Raw genomic sequence first — 6,791 nt, 5'->3', positions numbered from 1 at the left:
GTACGTATAACTTGATGCAGCCACACACAAAGGTGGCCATCAGGATGAGGATGATGTTGAACATGTTTTTCCCCCTTTATCTGGAGGTTTGTACATCACGTCCCTGCGAACACGTCCCATTTTTGACCTCTAGAAAAAACGGCTTGGGCGATCGCCATTGCACAGGAGTGAGGAATAGGCTAGACCTGCACCATGCACAGCAACACCAAGAGTGCCTCACACCTGATGACCAGGCTGACCCACAACGGAGAGGGAATGTCGCTCCCACATGCCCAGTTATTTTTAAGCGTAGCTACTCACTCCTTCCAGTTTCTAATACATGCTCTGGTCCCTCCAAGCCATATCCCCAGCACCTTCAGGTAGTCTGACCTGATGGTGAAAGGGACGAAGGGACAGTCAGCCCAATTCCCAAAGAACATGGCCTCACTCTTGCCACGATTTACCTTGGCTCCCAAGGCCTGTTCGAACTGGTCACAGATGTTCATCAATCTGCACACCGACAGCGGATCCATCCATGTACAGTGAGGCTTTGGCCTGAGTGCCTCCGATGCCTGAGATTAAAAGCATGGTTAGACAGCACCTAGTAGACGGCAATGCCTTAACAATGTGTGTGTTGTAAGGCCACTAGGGCCCTTTCCATCCTTCTCAAGGGGAGTGCTAACCTTCTCTCCTTTCAGGTATATGCTAACAGTATCATACTAAAATGTGCAATGCACGATAAAACAAACTGCACAGTCAACTTCTATTCTACTTAGGACAGCCCCATTAGCCTACAGCTAGCCTTCTGAGCCAAAGCAAGAAATGTCCACACAAAGATTAAAGAAATGATATTTTGGCTTTTAATAGATGGAGCCATCATATGTGTTGGGATTTAAACTGGATAACCCCTGAAAGCAGTGTATGATGAACCTATGCTCATTCAATGCGTTACAGGCTGCAAGTTAAATTATTCTTTGTTCCTTAGCTGCATACATCAGCAGGGGCCCGATATATTAGTGGCGAGTGCTACTAAAAGGCAGCTTGCAACTGTTAAGGGAGGGCAAACAGTGGCTGCAAGAAGTGGTGGGAATTTTTTCAGAAGTCAGTCTGACCTATGAAACTTTGAGCAATAACTGAACATGTGAGAGAGTGAGCCCTTTCAGGCAATCTACCGGAGGTCTTGGTGGCTGAGCAGGGCCAATGCAACCAATAGGTGAACTAATCAGTTGCCTAGGGTGGCAAGACTTGGCAGCAGGGGTGGGGTGGGTGGGGGGGGGGGGCAACGGCTATGGTACACCAGCAGTGACAATACAGCTTCAGCAAAACAATGAATTGTGTGAAACTTTAAACTTTATGATGAGCAACTTTCCACGAGTGCCTGGAGGGTGGGGCACTATGTAGTTTCAGCTCAGTTCCTCCCTCCCTGTCCTTCTGGAATTTTCTGAAGTAGGCAGTTACAGCAGTGAGCAGCTCTTTCCCAGTTCCACCCTCCCACCGCCCTGCGCATGCTCATTAATGACAGCCTCCTGACCACTTTCCTATAGCATGTGCTTGCTGACAATCCAATTGACTTTCCCTTTCCTTGTCCCTTCCCGACATGACCTCACTGGCCCTCCATTCACTCATTTGGAAAGCTAGTGCAGACACGATGGGCTGAATGGCCTCCTTCAGAGCTGTAACAATTCCGTAATTCAGTCGGTTCTGCCCTTTCCCGTAATCCCATGAAATCTGTTCTCTTTGCCACCGCCACTTGTGCTTTGATGCACCATTGGTTTTGACACTTTGACTCCACTGCTTGCAGCCACCCTTCAACCGATTTGCAGCCGCCTTCATCATTCCGTGATCATCTGCAGCATTGCCCCCTTTCCCGCAATTCCCATGACCCATTCTCTGCCGCCACTTGTGTTCATGCTTTTTAAAAAACCGTGGCGCCATTGGTTTTGGCTGAATCAGGGACTCAGCAGCTCATGGCCACACTTCAGCCAATCATCCACCTTCACTCTAAGTGGTTGCAGCGGGAGGACCTCTCACTTCTCTGCCCTGCAGAACACTCAAAATCAAGTAGCAACCTTTGGAGATATGAGAATTAATAAAAGGCAGAGCAGGCAGGGAAATGGAAAAGCAGAGTGGTTTCCTGACAGACTGGGATAAGGAAAAGTCAACGAAGGTGTTAATGAGCTTCCTCTAGTCAGACCAAATCCAAGGAGCACTTACAGTCATATGACATCAAGGCAGATAGAGATAGAGAAAGATTTTGGGGGCATGATATCGTAAACGGAATTCTGAAATGGAAGAAGAACATGTGAAGCAAGAAGGTTCCTTTCTGAAGTATCTTTGTCCACAACGTCAACACAATGAAGGCAGCTGTAGCTCAAAGAATCAACCTGAGACTGAAGCTGAGATGCCAGTTTTTCCTACAGTCTCACAAGTTGAAGTGGAATTTGAGGAATGTCTGAATGTGGAAGAAGATAAACCAAATGAAGAAGTCCACCAGCATCAAGATTTGAAAGGATGTGGGCCTGCCACTAGTGTGGCCAGTTTGAACGATGAACTGCTACTTAGCCCAAACGTGATGATCATGTGCAACAAGTCTTGGTGGAACACGGGTCAGAACAAGTTCAGCGGTTCAGTTTCCCTAGAGATCATAATCAAAAGAAAATTCTCAATAAATCATTAAAAAAGGATACTTGCCAATGGAGAGGAAGTGCATCCTCATTGGCTACACTATTCCATGTCAAAAGACTTTGTGTTTTGTTTCTGTTGCAAACTGTTCACTGGTGTTGCATCACCTCGTTTATCTGATAAAGATTTGTAAGGTTGGAAAACATGTCTGCAATTCCAGCAGCGCAATAGAGAAGCGGTGAACATTTGGAGAATTTTCACAAGCGGAAGGAGCTTGAACTATGATTGCGAAACAAGATGAACTGATGAAGAAAATGTGTGACTCATTAAACAAGAAGAAAAGTGTTGGCAGCAAACCTTACAATGACTAACTGCTTTAGTGAGAGCTCTTGGTATGCAAAATCTGACCTCTCAGGAGACAAAGGAAAAACTGCACACTTCTGGTAATGGGAACTTCTCAAAATGTGTAGAATATCTAGCTTTATTTGACCCTCTTATGGATGAGCAGCTTCGTAAGATAAAAGGCAATGAGGCACATGCACACGACATTGGGAAAAATATGCAGATTGAACTGAGTCAGCTCTTATCCAACACCTTCAAAGAAAAAAAATCGTAACTTCTGCTCAATCTGCCAATTACCTTTTAATCATTCTAGGTTATACACCACATATCAGCCATGTTGAACAAATGACCATGATCATTCGCTCTGTGGACACAGCTTCAGACACCAATAATTATCAGCCTGTATGCACAAAGAAACATTTCTTGGGATCTACAGCAGTAAAGGAGACAGCAGATGCTGGTGTGATGGACACTATTCTTCACCAGTTCGAAGACATGTTATTGCTTATGGAAAACTTACATGGACAGGGTTATGATAACAGAAGCAATATGAAGGGAAGAGAAAACGGTGTGCAACAAAGAATTTGACATGTTAACCCATGAGCCTTGGTTATTATTCCATGCATTGCACGTTCTTTGAATATGGCTGTTAATGATGCTGCCAAGTATCATTTGGAGGCAAAAGCTAAAAGCAAAATACCGCAGATGCTGAAAATATGAAACATAAACAGAAAATGCTGGAAAAACTGAGCAGGTCTGGCAGCATCTGTGGAGAGAGAAACACAGCTAATGTTTCGAGTCCTTATGACCCTTCATCAGAGCTGAAGAGAAGTGGAAATGTGATGAAGTTTATACTGTTTAAGGGGGGTGGGGTGGAGCAGGTGGAGCTGGATAGAAGGCCAGCGATAGGCGTGGACAAAGGGGAGATTGACAAAGATGTCATGAACAAAAGGACAAAGGGAGTGTTAATGGTAGTATTAAGGGCTAAAAAAAATGTGCTGATAGTGGCGTAAAGGTAAGAAAGCAGAATGTGATAATAGCAGATCAAAGGTGGCATTTTGTGAAAGAACAACATGGAATGAGTAACAGATGGCCCTGTTGGGGATGGGGTGTGGGGAGGGGGTGGTGGTGGGGACAAAAGGACAGGAAATCGGATAGAAGGGTGTAAAAAAGGGGGATAAAACCATGGTTAAGTGAATAAAAATAAAGATAAAAGTAAGTGGATAAAAAATAAAAAAACGAATGTAGAAAAAAGGGATTAAAAAGGGTGAGGATAGAGGATAGAGTTCATGGTCTGACGTTGTTGAACTCAATGTTAAGCCCAGAAGGCTGTAAAGTGCCTAAGCAGAAGATGAGGTGCTGTTCCTCCAGTTTGGGTTGGGCTTCACTGGAACATTGCAGCAGGCCAAGGACGGACATGTGGGCATGAGAGCAGGGTGGTGTGTTGAAATGGCAAGCAACAGGAAGGTCTGGACAGACCGGAGGTGTTCCACAAAGCAGTCATCCACCCCCCAACCCCCCCAAGTCTGCGTTTGGTCTCCCCAGTGCAGAGGAGACCACATTAGGAGCAGTGAATGCAGTAGGTCAAATTGAAGGAGGTGCAAGTGAAGCACTGCTTCACCTGAAAGGAGTGTTTGGGCCCTTGGACGGTGAGGAGGGAGGAGTTAAAGGAACACCTTCTGCAATTGCATGGGAAGGTGCTGTGGGAAGGGGAGGAGGTGTTGGAGGTGATGGAGGAGTGGACGAGGGTGTCCCGGAGGGAATGGTCCATACAGAATGCTATCGGGGGGGGGGGGGGGGGGGGGGGGGTGAGGGGAAATGTGTTTGGTGGTGGCATCATGCTGGAGTTGGCAGAAATGGCGGAGGATGATCCTTTGAATGCGGAGGCTGGTGGGGTGAAAAGTGAGGACAGGGGGACCCTGTCATGGTTCTGGGAGGGAAGGGACGGTGTGAGTGCAGAGGCACGGGAGATGGGTCAGACACAGTTGAGGGCCCTGTCAACCACAGTGGGGGGTAACCCTAGCTAAGGAAGAAGGAACACATGTCAGAAGCGTCGTTTTGGAAGGTGGCACCATTGGAACAGATGTGACGGAGGTAAGGAACTTGGAGGGTGGGATGGAGTCCTTACAGGAAGCAGAGTGTGAGGAGCTGTAGTCAAGGTAGCTGTGGGAGCCGGTGGGCATGTAATGAAAGGAGTCAACTGCTTGGAGGCGACTCACTTGGAGGCAACTGCTTTCGTTGACCAATGTGTTTATGTGCATTTCTCAACTTCAACATATCATTGGGAAGATCTAATGCACCTAATTTTACAGTGGAACCGTTTAGTGAAACAAGATGGGAAAGTCAAATTAATGCCTTGAAACCTCTTCACTATCAGCTAAGTGATATCTATGATGCACTAATTGAAATCTGATGACACCACCTTAACAGGGTCATCTAGCAATACCTCAAGGGCAGGTGAACAAGTTCTTGCAAAAAGTTTCACATTTGTGGTTTCTCTTGTTGTGTAGTATGACATCCTTTTTGAGATCAATAAGACTAGCAACTTCAGGTGAAAAAACATTGACATACATGATGCCATATGCAACTGAGAGAATCCAAGAAGTTTCCTGTAGATTGCAGGAGTGATGAAAGGCTTGAAAAAAGACTGGTAGATGTACATGAATTTGCTGAGGATTTGGAGATACCAACATGCTTTGAACCAGGCTGGGTCTGTATTAGGAGAAAGAGGGAGCAATTCACATATGAAGCAGATAATGAGCCTATTCAGAACCCCAAGGAAAAATTCAAAGTGAACTTTTATTTTGTAGTCCTTAATTGACACAGCAATGTAATCAGCTAAAGAAAGATGCACACAAATGCATCAAATTAGTTCTGTGTTTGTTTTTTTTCTGATGTTCACAGTTTGCAGAATAGCACGTCAAAGCAAATTATGAAAGATTGCATGAAGCTAGAGCAAGTTTTAAAACATGGGGATTACAAAGATATTAATGCTTCAGATTTGTGCAGTGAATTGCAAGCCATTGAGTTCCAAAGTGTGTGTCACCACAAGATATACTGTACTTCATATGCACAAATAAGCTCAAAATAGGCTGGGATTTTCCAGTACCACCAAATGTCAATGGACTTTTGGCTGGCTCTCCAAACTTTCCCTTCCCACCTGCGGCAGGTCCCATAGTGTCTCCAACCTGTTTATTGCTCTCCGCATCCTCTTGACCCTTCCTGTTTGTGTAGCCAGTTGGTGAGTGAAGTTGTTCCAAGCTGAAGTTGATCAAAACATACATTCATCCCTCAATGTGCAGGAAGCAGTAGGATGAAGCAGCAGTGTAGAAAAATGCTAGGAGCATTGTTCCAAGAACACAAGTTCACAGTACACAAAGAAGTTTAATGATCTGACAGGAGCTGTCAAGGTCAGTGAGTGCACCTTTGAATGGCTGCACCTCAAGACACATCCACATAACTAAAATTCATGTGCTTTACCTCACCCTCACACACTTAGCACCGTTACAAGCATCACAGTTAGCTCACACATACTGGCAACTGGCAGCTATTAAACTATGGCTCCCACATCACCTGAACATATTTCAGCATAATCACTGACACACTTCTCTCTTTCTTGCAGGAGAAGATAGTGCATAACAGCCAGTAAAAGAAAAGAACAGGAGGAGAACATATCTACCTGCATGCTTTAACCCCTATAGAGGAGGTATTACTGACCAACGTGGGAAGGGGCATCAATGAGGCCATGGCCACTGCTGGGACTGGAAGGATTGATGATGAAGGTATCTGCATACCTAACCCTCCTCTTATTCCACTTCTTCCTCATCTCATAATCTCTTCTGACTCAC

General features: G+C 45.3%; 1 non-coding gene across 1 annotated transcript; it reads right to left on the bottom strand.

Annotated features, from left to right (window-relative positions):
- Positions 1-557: 557 nt before the first annotated feature.
- LOC121288774 lies at positions 558-684 on the bottom strand. Its single transcript, XR_005945447.1, has one exon. It is a non-coding gene; the product is annotated as a U6atac minor spliceosomal RNA (small nuclear RNA).
- Between the last annotated feature and the right edge of the window lie 6,107 nt (positions 685-6,791).

Source organism: Carcharodon carcharias, chromosome 15 (assembly GCF_017639515.1).
Source record: "Carcharodon carcharias isolate sCarCar2 chromosome 15, sCarCar2.pri, whole genome shotgun sequence".
Classification (NCBI taxonomy): Eukaryota; Metazoa; Chordata; class Chondrichthyes; order Lamniformes; family Lamnidae; genus Carcharodon; species Carcharodon carcharias.
Note: the sequence above shows the minus strand (reverse complement) of the source record. Positions and strands in the feature narration are given on the sequence as shown.